We start from the raw sequence: 13,925 nt of genomic DNA, 5'->3' as shown, positions 1-13,925 counted from the left end.
GCTGATTTAGTGCTACCAGCAGTGCAGATGGTTGGCGACAACTTTGTAGGTGCTTAAACATCTTAGTACACGAGTGCAATTCTTGCACTAATGCAAACCACTTGTGGAATGACCCCTCCTATGTAATGTTTTCCATTGAGAGAACTGATTTGGACTTCCAGAGGAAAAAAAAATGTAATATACAAATTACTCCAGGTAACCCAGAGCCTTTAAAAAGAAAAGAAATGCAATTATATCTGCTCTCGGCAACCACAGTTTAATGAAAACAGAAGTCTGAAATGGTCTTTCTAAGTTTCAGACTTACAACAGGTCCCTACTTATTAGCAGAGCAGTTGTACCAGCAATTTGTTTTTGTAATTATGTTCTTTGTGGTCTACACAGTTTTCAAATAGTGATGCTAAAAGGACAGCTGGAAATACTGCGAGTTGCTTACCTAATCCCCAGTGAGAATAAAAATAGATAACAGTAAATGAGGCTGTGTGGGGGGAGCTAAATTACCAGGCAAAGCTGAGGGGTTTTTTTAAAGACACAGTATACTTCAATGTGTGCATTAAAAGATGGAGATGAAATGTATTAAATATCAGTAGGAATACTCGGCCCTTTGATGACTTGAACGAGGAGCAGAGCTCATTCCCTGGCTCGAAACACCCAGCTCTTGTACAGAGCAAATAATGAGCTTGACCACAAAATGCTGATATTTCCCATGGAAAAAAAAGAGAACACCGACGCGAAAATATTGCTCATGGAGCAACGCTGGTTCTCCTTCCGAAACTTGTGTTTATTCTTCAAAGGAGCTCCCAGATTCCTGTTTAAACGGGAATTTGACTGGGCTTCAAAGGTGGTCACTCCTGCAAGCAGCAGCGTTTCCCTGGCACCGGGGAGCTGCGCTCACATCCTGCCCGGAGAAGGGGAGGCTGCCTCCCACGGGACACCTGCAAGTGCTCCTTCTTAAAGAAACTCAGCCAGCTTGAGGAAATCTGGAAATACATAAGCTCCAGCTCGAGGCTTGCACAGCCACACAGCCAGGCACTGCTGGGGTATCCTTCCTTTGGTTTTCCGAGCACAACCTCCCCGGTTTCCCTTTCATTTGTCAGGATGGAGTTGGCACTTGCCGTCAGTAGTTAAATCTCTTCAAAGCTTCCCTGTTGAAGGACAGAGGCCACCTGTAGCTGCACACTGTGGATGCACCTTCCCTCCACGAATCAAGGGCCACCAAGGCTTTGAAATTTGAGATTAACAAGGATTTTTACCTGCATTTGCGTAGCTAACAAGCGAGCCAGGCTACTGGCGGGTATCAATCAGCATTTCATTATGCCATTTTGCATTAGCCGAGGATGTGACCTGCACTATTCCCTCCTGCAAAGCAACAGCTCGGAGCTGTCATTTCCTTGAAGCTATAAAGGTAAAGGCCTGATGGAGCAGGGAGCTGACATTTGCTCGGGGAAGCTCGCAGGAGCAGTGGGCAGCTCCCAGCCCCGCGCCTGCCGTGGAAAAGCCAACCCTCAGCACTCGAGAGTTTCTCCTCCTGACATCCCGTTTCTTCTTGCAGATTCCTCTCAGGCCTGGGAGGGAAGGGCTGGGCTGCACAAAATCCAAATGCGCAGAGCAAAGCCAAGAGGAAATTTGTGTTTCACCAAAGCCAGGAGCCAAGCGAGCTCCCCGCGGGTGCTGGGCTGCAGCTGGGGTGTGGTGGGGTTGTGTGAGGAGAACCTGGGCTCACACAGATCCAAGGGCTGCTGTGCTGCAGGTCCTGATCCAGACAAGCTGAAATCAAAGGAAAGGCTGACCTTGGTTCCAAGGAAGTCCCTGAAACAGCGCTGTTAAGTGAATTATTTTCTGAATATGTCCAAATGATCGGTGAGTGGTCGCCTTGGGAAACAATTCCTCGGAATTGTTCAGTGGCTCTCAGCAGCTCCAGGTATTTTGAGAAGCACCAACAGGACTTACCTGTGGTTTTATACCCCCAGGTTCCCCTAACCAAATCCCTCCATTCCCCCTATTCTGACAGTTAATGAATTGTCTGCTACAATAAATGAAATCCCTCCACATCCCTAGAGATGGGGAGGGGAACGTTTGCTCCTGGGCTGTAAAACTTGGCTGTGTGGGAAGGGGGTCTTCTGTGGGGTTGGTTTTTAGTATTGAGTGAGCCAATGTAAAGTGTGGTGTATTTTCCTTAAGGACTTGGTCTCTGTATCCCAGGCCAGGTAAGAGCAGAACAAGAGGGAAGTCACTTGGTTTTGTGCCTGGAGTGAGGCTTAAGCTGTTCAAGGCCAGAATAAACATGAAGCAAATGAAAAAAAAAAAAAATGCAAGAGGAGAGAGGTGCTGTGGTTTAGCAATGAGCAGAGCTTGGAAGAGGAGGCTCAGTTGCCTCCCCCTGGGAATGCCTGGGCTGCCATTCCTGCTGGCATTGCCCATCTCCCCTGCTCCAGGCAGAGCTGGAGCCTCAGCCAATTTTCTTGTATTCCAGGAATGCTCCATTGCAGGTTGTTTCCAGCTCCATCCTGCTGCACTTTGCTGGGAGCAGCTGAGTGTTTCTGATCACCTCCACAAATCTGGAGCTGTTCCACCTCCTGGTCTGGCTCCAGGTGGCGGGATGAGGTTTCACAGAATTATAGAATCAGACTGGTTTGGCTTGGAAAGGATCTTTAAGGAGAGGATCTCATCTCATTCCACCCCATCAGCAGGGACAAATTCCACTAGCCCAAGCTGCCCCAAGCTCCATCCAGCCTGGTCTTTAATACTCCCAGGGGTGGGACATCCACATCATCTCAGGGCAATGTGCTCCAAAACCTGTTGCATGGCTTCTCTGGGGAACCATTGTAAATTACTTTTGTGCTTTGTTGTGACCATTTCCAGCCCTGAGCTTTTTTGCACTCTCAAAAAGATCACAGACAAAACATAAATACACTCCTAAAATTAGCCAAAAGGCAAAAATTAGTAAAACCTAAAATTCCAGTATTGATAGTCTTGAAAACTGATTTGTGAGATGAAATTTCAATCATACACCTTATAGCAGGAGGTATATGCAAAACTATAGATTATGCACAGTGATATAAAATCCCCCAAAGGCAGATTTATCCTGGATATTTAGTCCACAGAGATGAGCTATTAAGAACATTTCAGGGGGAAAAAAAAAGAAAGCCAAACCACATCATTTTCTTTCCTCTTAAGTGACATCAGCAGAACAGCCCAGTCCATGGGCAGAGAGAGTGGTAGCTCCACAAGAGAGGCACTCTGGATGTTCAAAGTGAAAAGGATTTTCAGGGTTACAGACTGATTTCTCATTTCCTCCTCATTTGCAGCTCCCCCACAAACGGAGGATGGGCAACAAAAGGGGCTTCTCTCTCTCTCTGTTTAAGAAACTGAAGTGCAACTACTGCTGAAGTTCCACCTACAAACCCAAAAAATCTTCACTTGGACACCAGCATAATATTCAGGAAAACCCTTTTACTGACAGGAAATTGTAAATTTTAACCATATTTCTTATTTCTCTGCTGAAGCCTCCAGGCCATGGTGCTGTGAATTCACAAAACAAAATCTAAAATCACAGGCCGACAACAAAGGGAAGAGATGGGGACCTGATAACCCATTACTGTGGCACAAAGCACATCCTCACAGCTGCTGCCAGGTAGCCCTGGGGTGCTTCTGAAGTCCTTCAGTGGCTCCAGATTTGGGGAAACACCTTCCTAGACCACTCAGAGTACAGGGTGGAATTTGACTCTGGCTCAGGTGTGATCCCCATCCACACAAGGTTATCACAGAACAACAGAATGTCCTGAGCTGGAAGGGACCCACAAGGATCACCCAGTCCAGCTCATGGCTCTGCACAGAACCACTCCAAAAACACCTCCATGTGCCTGAGAGTGTTGTCCAAACATTCCTTGGACTCTGGCAGGGTTTATGTCATGATCACTGCCCTGGGGACATTGTTCAGTGCCTGATCTTCCTCTGTGGGAAGGGCTTTTTCCTAATCTTTGATCTAATGTGTACATATATAAGTGTGTGTGCATGTGTATATATATATATATATATATACACACATATATATACATATACACATATAAATACATATATATAAATATATACATATATATGCGTGTGTGTTTGTAAATATGTGAGTATATATATGTGTGGGTATATGTGTATATATACGTATGTGTGTGTTTGTGCATGTATGTATATAAATAAATATATACATATAATAGATTATATTTATAAAAATATATAATAATATAATATAATATAATAATAAAAATTATTTATAATATAATCATATTAATATATAGAAATGTAAAATTATACTATAAATAGATAAATATTTAAATATATAGAAATTATAAATATAAATATAAATATAAATATTTTATTAAGATATACAAATTCTATAAATATAATATAACATTTTTATAATATACAATATATACATATACATATACATATACATACATATATATACATATATACATATACATCTATATATACATATATATATATATATATATATATATATACATATACATATATATATATATATAAAAAGAAATCCTTTAAAAAATGTTGAGCAGCAGCAGTTTGCATGGTGAGCCCGGGGGTGGCTCAGCACCCTGCACCCCCTGCCTGGATCAGATCCTGTAGTGCCAGAGCCGGACCCATGGCCAGGCTGTGCTCAGCATCCCTCCCTACAAACCCCTGGGTGCCGACCATCCCGAGCCGGGGCTGCCACCCCGACCGGATTAAAGAGCTCAGATTTACAGGGAGGATAACGCCGCAGCATCCCCCGGGGCAGCGCTGCTGCCACCTCGGAGAGAGCTGGGGACAAGGACCGGCTCTGCGGCGGGATGCGGGCAGGGTCGGTGCTGTTCCCTGCACAGGGAATGTGCCATTCCCAGCCCGTGCCAGCCCTGCGGGGCTGTGCCCGCTCCCCATCCATCTGCAGATGCAGCCCGTGCCAGCGGCTGGGCAGGGTGGGCCATTACAGGGAAAAGACCACAGCATAATTAAGAAAGAAAAAAAAAGAAGCCAAAAATCATGTTTTTCCTTGCTACTCGGATTTTTTCCCTCTTCTGTTTAAAATTCCCTGGTGGGTTTAATCAAACTCATGAGCTTAGTCAATTTAGGGATTTTTTGGGGAGAAGGAAAACATTCAAATTTTTAATTTTTTTTTTTAAATTTTTGGCTTTTTAGACGAAAGGGAAATAATAGCAGCTTTGCCAAGCAGGTTTTCCCAAGTTCTCATAGCTCTACATTATATGGCTCTGAGACTGGAGCAGGCTCCAAGCCTGACTTCCAAACGACCTGGAAAGGGTCCTAAACCAATGTGGCTGCAGGCAAGTGGGAGCTCAGCTCAGTGGATGCTGCAGCGCTGGAGGAGACAGACAGGAATCCCAAATTGTGAAATCTGCCTCACCTCCAAAAGGCAGAAAAACTCACAGACTCCAGGCTTGTAGTTTTAAAGGTATTTAGTGACGTTTTCCTGGAGATGTCTGGGTAAAGCTCAGCTTAAAGCTCTTTCACCCAAAAAAAAAGGATATAAAAAAATAAAAGAGTGAAGTTATTCTATGATCTTGTTATCTCTGTGGGAGAAAAAAGAAAGAAGTGGTAAATACATGACAACAATTGCTTTTTACCTTTCCATCACTCCAAATATTGAATCTCGCCCTGGCTGAGTCCCAGATGGTGAAGCATTTAACTTCATTTTCTAACCTCTTTTGGGGCTCCGTTTAATTTATTAAGAGGTTACTCTCAGGACAGATCAGGCGACACGTAAGTGTAAATTGAGCCTGGTGTATCTGTGATTTACTAACTGGGTGACTGGAGACTGGAGGTGGTGGCTCTGCAGCACAGGGTGTGTGCTGGGTGCCTGTGGAGACGGCTGGGAGAGAGCCCCAAATCTCAGGATTTCCTTGCCCACCATGGTGTCACATCTTAGGGCTTCTTGCTGTCTCTGCTCCGGGCTGTGCAAGCAGCCAGCTCAGATTTCAGCTCCTTCCCCAGCCCCAGCCCTGGCCTGGAAGGGAAGGTCTTGGTCATCACTCTGATGAGCACCTTCAGCTCTTCCACATCAATATTCCCTCCCTCTTTTTCTTCTCCTATTGCAGGAATTCACGCTCTTTCCTGGCCCCACTGCTTCCCATTGAGCTGAGTGTGTACCAGAGCTGGAAACCAGCAACAAATCCTTGTTTTCCAGGCTTTTCATGCCTTTTTAGTTATTGCTCCATCCAAGGCACTGCACCACCCCCTGCTGCTGCCCCATCACCTGCTCCTCACGGTCATGACACCACCAGCCACACTTGTGGTCACCCTGCTAGCTCCAAAATCCAGGGATTGCCACCTGGATATTGCACTCCATGGGAATTCCTTCAAGGAATGGCCACCAAGCCAGCGCTGGTGCAGGAGCATCACCTCCTCTTCATCACCTCCTCTTCATCACCTCCTCTTCTCTGTGCCCAGCAGAGCTCGGGGATAAAACCTTCCAAGAGGGGACTGGGAACATCCAGGCTGTTCCCAGGTGAAGGAAGAGTGACCAGTGACCTCACTGCAAGTGACAGGAGCGGGATGTGTGCCAGGGAGAGCTGGTGGAGGCCATGGAGCTGCTTTCTGCTCGGCCGCTGTTTTATTGTAGCTTTTGGAACGCGCCGGGGCTGCGGTTATTAATTTATTATTATGTGAATTCCAGCTGTTGAAATCCCGTGTTTTACCCCTGATCAGGAAAAACAGCCACTCTCTGAGACTGAGAGTGAGTGGATTTTGGAGTTGGCAGTGCAGGAGCATCCACCCAAGCTGGTGGCGTTGGCCAAGGGGGGGATTTAGGATGATGCCCAGGGCACGGGGAAGGCGATTTGGAATTTGGCAGAGCACGGGGCTGGATCTCCACAGCTGGGGGGAGCTGAAGAGCTGCTGAAAAGGGCTTTGGATTGAGCAAACCTCCTCCGAGGCAGGGCAGGGGCTGTGCTGGGGAAGGGGAGTGCAGAGACCCGGCCATATGTTTGAGGCCAGTCATTATAAATTACCCCCACTCCTGCCTCGCTGTCCAAGTGTGTTTTATTGGGAGCAGAGAAAAACCCACGCCCTCAGCTCCAAGGGATGGCTTGGCTTGTGACATCTCCCCAGCATCTCCCACAGGTAAACCCAATTCTCCCACCCTCCAGCAGCACCTTGATCTGGCATTTTGCAAGCTGGCCCGGTTGGCTTTCCCTGTCCACTGCTGATCCTCGATGTTTAAACCAATTACACAGACATTTAAGTCTCTTTCACATGCCAGCACATGGCCCTTGTAAGCCTTCAGGGTTGGGGGCAAGCAGGGGGGTGTTGGCTTTTGCGAGCAGTGTGTACATTAATTCCAACGTAAAGAGCTGCAGTAAATCACTTAATGCCTGAATCAAGTCAGTTGTTGTTGTTTTGGTGAATTGGGACCATATTGGGGACTATAATAACCTAATAATGGACAGTGCAGGCATAGACCACACTGTAATGTATATTGTAGGGAATATGGTAATAGTCTGAAATGGCAATTCTCCTAAATAAATAGCACATCAACTTACTTAAACCTAATCATAAATGGGACAAATTGGACCCATGTGCAAACAGAAACCTGAGCAGAACACAGGAGTTAAAGAAGCCATTGTTTCCCAGCCTGACCCTGGGCAGAGAAAGCCTGTGTCAGGTTACATCTGTTAAAATGATTCTAATGCCAGCCCAGTATTTTAATTATAAATATATAAAACATTTAATAAGAAGACATTCTGGGCTTTCTAAGCCTTTAAAAACTGGATGTGGGCGGAGTGGGTAGAATGGTATTCCATGTGCCCCAGACAGAGTGCCAGCGTATAATGATTGAATGTTTTCCTGTAATAAATTGAAAAAATCTGGTTTGTAAGAATGGATCCAAATCACTTGGCATTAGAAAGGTAATTTGTTACCTAGCTTCCTCTTGGAAACGGACTGCTTCCAAGTTTGCTGGAACTTAGTTTCTAGGGACTGTGATGTCCAAAAAGAGAAAGAAAGAGCAACCAGGATGCTCAGGGCTCTGATGTTAAAACACACACACTGTTTTTTCTGCCTCTCTCATTTTTTTTTTTCTTCACAGTTTTCCAGTCCTCCCTCTCATGGCTCCAAACACAAGATTCAGCAGCCAAAAAAAGAGGGAAAAAAAAAAAAAGAGGTTACTCAGGACAAAAGCCAGATCTATAGCCACCTTCTTTGTACCTTTCCAAATCTCAAGCCTGCTTAATTATGATTAATTGCCACATGGATAATCAGATACAGTTTCAAAAGGTTGGAGATGACAGTCCAAGGACACCAGGGAAGAAGGAAGGTTCGCCTTTGTTACAAGCAAAAAAGAAGAAGAAAAAAAAAATATATACCAGGTCCCTTCCTCAGCCCATAACCTTTTCTTATTTTAACAATTCCAAACGGAATTAATACCATCAGTATATTGTTCCTGCTCCTGGGAATTGAACTTCAACTGTACAATTTCTGCAGCTGTCAGTTTTTGCAGCCCTCCTGTCAATAATGCAATGTTGGGGTGCCCTTCTTCTTGAATGAAAGCAGTTTCAAGTTTCTGCTTTATGTCTGTGCTTTCTGGGTGGTGTGACATGATGAGAAAGTATAAAAAATAATAACAGCAGTTAAAAAGCTTCCACTCTTGACTTAACTGGATCAAATGTAATAGACTACAGTCTTTTCTCCTGATTTCCTTTGCTTGTTTTAGAAAACACTGTGAAAAGTGCAGGAGATTTTGTCTTGCCAGCTCTTTCCTCCATTTAAAATCCCTTTGGCTAAGTCAAGGATCACAGTATGTCATTTCCAGCCTAACAGAAGTGCTGGGCCTTGTTCAGCTCCTATTACTAGGAGGCAAATCCCTAGGTTGCAGGCGCCAGTGTTTCTGCGTTTGGCTCCATTCCCAGTATTGTTTCCTTCATTACATTCCAGAGTGCCTCTCAGCCAGTTAATGTTTGCACTGGGAGGTCCAAATATCCAGCAATCAGCACTGAACTTTTCTCTTTTTGTTGAGAATTGCAGGTTTCAAATGCAATCACTGGCTTTAAAGAAAAACTTACAGGTGAACACAACAGCACTAATTTCCATTTTATTCACTAACAGTTATATTTTCGGCAGTTTCTCCATATGCACTCGTAAAACGCCTTCAGAAGATGTCTGGCTTTTTCAGACCTTGTGCAGGCTGGAGTTGTTTAGGAATTTTGGGGTAAGGGCTGCCCTCTGCACATCTGTCCCACCCCAAAACCCCCGTCAGCACAACGCCCATGCTCGGGCATTAATGCTGGAAATTCCTCCTAATAATACAAACACACCCTTATTTTTATTTCAAACATACAGAAATCTATTTTAGTGGCTGAAGAGAGTGGATGCAATAATTTAGGTGGTGTGAAGGGTCAATGTCAGGCTCGGCCCTGTGAGGTTTGGTTTCTAAATTACTTTTGGTATCATTTTATTTTCTCTTGGTGTCATTTAATTGATAGAGCAAGGACAGCTTGCAGCCTTTTGTGCTGTTTTAAGCACTGGGAGGCATGGAGAGAATTCATAGTTGTTTTTTTTTTTCTATGAATATTGAATATTTTCCCATGTGTCTGGTCATGGGTGGCTCCATGAGCTGCTCCCAGGATGGATGGACACCCCTGAGAGCAGCATGCTGAATTTTCCTGATGCCTGAAACTCCTGTAAACAGCAAGAAAACTTCCTGCAAATGACAGAGGAAAATATCTTTATTTTCAGAAGCTGTGCCAGGCTGCACCTCAGGCAATTTGAATTGTACTATAGGAACACTGTCAATAAGACAGCCCTGTGTAGTTTCCTTTCTACAGGTTTACTCTTAAGTTACAAGAACCAACCACAGGCTGTCGGCTCGATTACACAATTAAATAAGTCCACGATATTTCCTCATGGGAAAATGCTAAAAAAAAGGCCAAAAAAAAAAAAAAAAGGGCAGGTTGGGAAATCCTCAGTGTTTTCCATAAAGCCTCCAGCTATGCTTCCACCCCTGATCATATGTCATATGGATGGTGTCACCGTGTCCTAAGGGTGCTCGCTCGCAGCGATGAGATCGGATTCAGGGAAGTGGATATGCTCAGGGAGAATACTAATGCTAACTCAGCCTAAATAACAACACTGCCAAAGGAGGCAAGCAAGAGATGAAATACAGCGGATTTCAGGAGGCAACAAGCTCTCATTTATTAAGATCACAGGCATTTTACAGGTTACAAATCATAAAGCAGAAATAACTTCATAATATACAGGTCAGGAATGTGCCTGGGATATTGAGGAACTATTTCCTTGGCAATAATCTGCCAGAGATAGTCAGGAGCGTGCGTTCTCTGGCACAACAAATCACTGCTGATTAATTTTGTCTGCCTTTGTCTCAGGGAAGCGACGAGACACTCCAGTGTGTGTTTTGTACTTACTCCACTTCCGCGCTATTCTTCCTCGGCGCATAATTTTTTGCAAGATAGGCCAAACACAATGCTCTTTGTTTTACCCCTTTGACATCATTTTTGCCTGAGCACAGCCTGCCTGACTCAGTTAATTCAGCAGAACCCAGGCACAGGCTCCTGTGGCAGCCCAGCCTGGAGGGTGATGCTGCTCTGAGCCCAGAGAAGGATTTTTGGGAGAGGAGCAGCCCCTCTGCCACCAATGGAAAAAAGGCACCCAGCAAGATGTAGAAGGCTTTGTCATGATGAACCCATAGCAGCAACAACAAACTGGAAACTTTTTCCTCTCTGCTGGCACTCAGGGATAAATCCCAGCTCTGGCCATGGAAATTACAGCAAGAAAGGAAACTGGAGTTTCTTTATTGAGGAGCAGCAGAAGCAGGGCTGGATGCAGCTGGGAAGATGTGGGAAGGGCTGGACAGCACTGTGGCATCTTTCCCCAGGCTTTATTTGTTGGATCCTGGAGCCAGCCAGGCTGGATGGTGGTCAGCCTCACACAGGAACCTCACAGCACCCCTGGAAGGAAAATAAATATGATAAACACCAAAGAAAACGTCAGACCCCACAAGTTTTCTAACATCAACTTAATATTCACCACTATTAAACATCTACAGATCAGAAATGGAGTTCTCTCAAGGCAGGTGCAAATTTCCCCAGGCAGCCTGTGCTGGTGGTGCTACAATCACCAGTTATTGTTGGAGTATTCTCTGCACTTTCCTGAAGTTTCGGTGCTTTGATAAAGATTCCCTGCTCCAGACTGGTCATAGTGAATCACCCTGAAAGAGAGAATGTTCAGGAAGTGAGAGAGGTGCGTGGTAAATCACAGGAGGACCCGAGCAGGCAGAATTCACTGCTGTGACAAAAACACCGAGCAGGGACATCCAGAGGAAGGAGGTTTTGAAGTGTGTTCACCCAAGAGGGACATTCCCATCCTTGGGCACTGCCAGGGATCCATGGGCAGCCACAGCTGCTCTGGGCACCTGTGCCAGGGCCTGCCCACCTCACAAGGAAAGGTTTCTTCCTAATATCCCATATAATCCTGCCCTCTGGAAGTTAAACCTGCCCTCTCTCAGTTTGGATTGCTTCAGGCAGAGCAACATTTTGGTTTTGGGCTTCCTTACAAACATCAGACTTGGAGCAGGTTCTGTTCAAGCTCTGCTCTGGCACAGAGGCCTTGCAAGGGAATCCAGACTGGGGGATGTTAATTGTGCCAAGTTCATGGTTTGACACGATCTGGCAGAAAAGGAAGGTAAAATCCATGAAGTTTGGCAATGTCCTTGGAGATTTTGTCCTCGAGGAAATCCACCTGGAGACAAAGAAAATGCCTGGAGTCAGTCACCATTTGGCTGAGGGATCTTCAAAAGTCACCTCCCACCTCCACATCTCCCAAATGAGAGAAAAATAATGAACCCCAACCTGGGTGATGCTGCCCCAAAAGCTGCCAGTGTGGGAAGCCTTTTCTGCCACTGTGGGTGGCTGCAGGGATTCCTGGCTCTCCTTCTTGCTCTGGGAGAGTGGAGAACACTTTTGTGGAAGACTTTTCTAAGCGGGGCTGATGGGAACCTGGAGAGGTGGCTTGTTTCTCTCTTTGCCTAATTTATCTTCCACAGGGTTGAAGCCACCACGGAAAATGGCATTGCTGTTACTGCTTCTGTTGTCAATACTCACCTCCTACTCACATTCCCAAAGCTCCCACCTTCATCCTCATCCCTTTTTCCCTCCAGAATTACAACCAAACCAAAACCTTGCTCGTAACATTTCTTGCAATTCCAAAAAAAAATAAAAAAAAGAAAGAAAACAAACAGCCAGCAGATGCTGATTTTCTCACTAAACTGCACATATTTTATAGTAATTCTCTCTGATTTTCTCCCAAGACACCACCTGACCTTCCTTTCTCTCCAACCTCTCCCAGTAGTGGCCGAACGCTTCTAATCATGTAAGACTCAGCCCATGGAAATAAGCTGCAACTAAGACAAATTTACCCTCTGACCTCAAGGCCTCTGAGAGCACAACAGAGCCCAAGAAATGTCTTTGCTGAAAGGAATACATTTTCCTTGGAATTTTAGACCAAACCAAACAAATGCTACAAAGAGAAATTTGTGATTTTTTTTCCCCTCTTTCACAAAACCACAAGTAAAATAAAAACAATTCGGTGCTTCTGAAGGGAAGAATGACAAAGTGCTTTTTCCAAGAATTTCCATGCAGCTAAAAATGGAACATCATAAATATTTTTGCTTCTCTCTATGTAGCTGCAAGTGATTTACAAACATGAATTAATTTTTAATTAATGCACTGTGATGAAACAGGGATTAGTTAGCCCACAATTTTTCAAAATTGTCCATAGACAATTTGGTTGGGAGAGCACCTCCAGAGCGAATCCTGCTCCAGTTATGGTGGGAACCCAAAATCTCTATGGTAACTGAAACAATAACCTATGGAAGAAAAGAGAAAGTTTGGGAAACCGTTGGAATAAATTTAGGCTGATTTGTTATCTGAAAATGAGGAGGAGGCTCCACATCATCTCAGCAGTCAGATTTCCATGCACCACTGAGAGCTTTGAGAGTCTCATGCCCAGTTAGCACCAGTTTAGGCCCAGTTTAGGGTGGGTTTTATGCAGAGACTGAACTGAGGTTTCCTGCCCACACCCCAACTCCTTTGCAAGACCTGGGAACAGAACTCCCCAGCCTTTCCCATCCACGAGGAGCAAAGCTTATGTTTCTCAGTCTGGATTATTATTTTCTTTTTCAGATTAAGGAAAACAGAAACGAGAGAGAAAGAAAATGGGTGACTCATGGCAGACTCTTTGCTGAAACACAGCTGCCCTTGTCCCAGGATTCTTAGAGCCTGCATCCAAAATTTATTGCAAAATAAAACTGAAACTTTTAAAAACAACCACACTAAATGATGTTTCTCTTTCTTTTTTCACATGTATTTGTGAGGCTATAGCCAGGATCAAGGGGAGGGCTGGAAACTCGAGAAAAATGGAATTCTTGTGAAATTTTCAGGCAAATTTTGCAAACCTACACAGGCTCTATTGGCTGGAAAAACTTCAAAATCATTTTGTGGTTTTCAAATCTTTGATGTTTCTGGCCTTTCTGGGATTCCTTTGGTGCCAATACAGCAGCACCCACATCACAACCCTCAGGTAATGTTGTATTTTTCCTCTGGTGCTGTTGGAAAAGTCCAGGAAATCCCGTGTCCAATGATCCCAAATCAGAAAGCGAAAATTCTGTGGACGTGTGAGTATCCACTCCTAAATTTAATGGTGCCATTTTTACATTTTAGGGAAACCATTCCACAATTTGCTGCAATATTTCTGCTTTCAAAACACAGACTTTAGGCCTGACTTGCAGAACTTTGGATTTCTGAGATTAAACCTGGCTGGATCAGGAACCTCGCTCAGAACTGACAGAACCCCAAAGCTTGAGCTGCTCCTTAAGCCAGGACAGCACACTGGCACTGCACAGTGCCTAGAGA

Source organism: Zonotrichia leucophrys, chromosome 6 (assembly GCF_028769735.1).
Source record: "Zonotrichia leucophrys gambelii isolate GWCS_2022_RI chromosome 6, RI_Zleu_2.0, whole genome shotgun sequence".
Lineage (NCBI taxonomy): Eukaryota > Metazoa > Chordata > Aves > Passeriformes > Passerellidae > Zonotrichia > Zonotrichia leucophrys.
Note: the sequence above shows the minus strand (reverse complement) of the source record.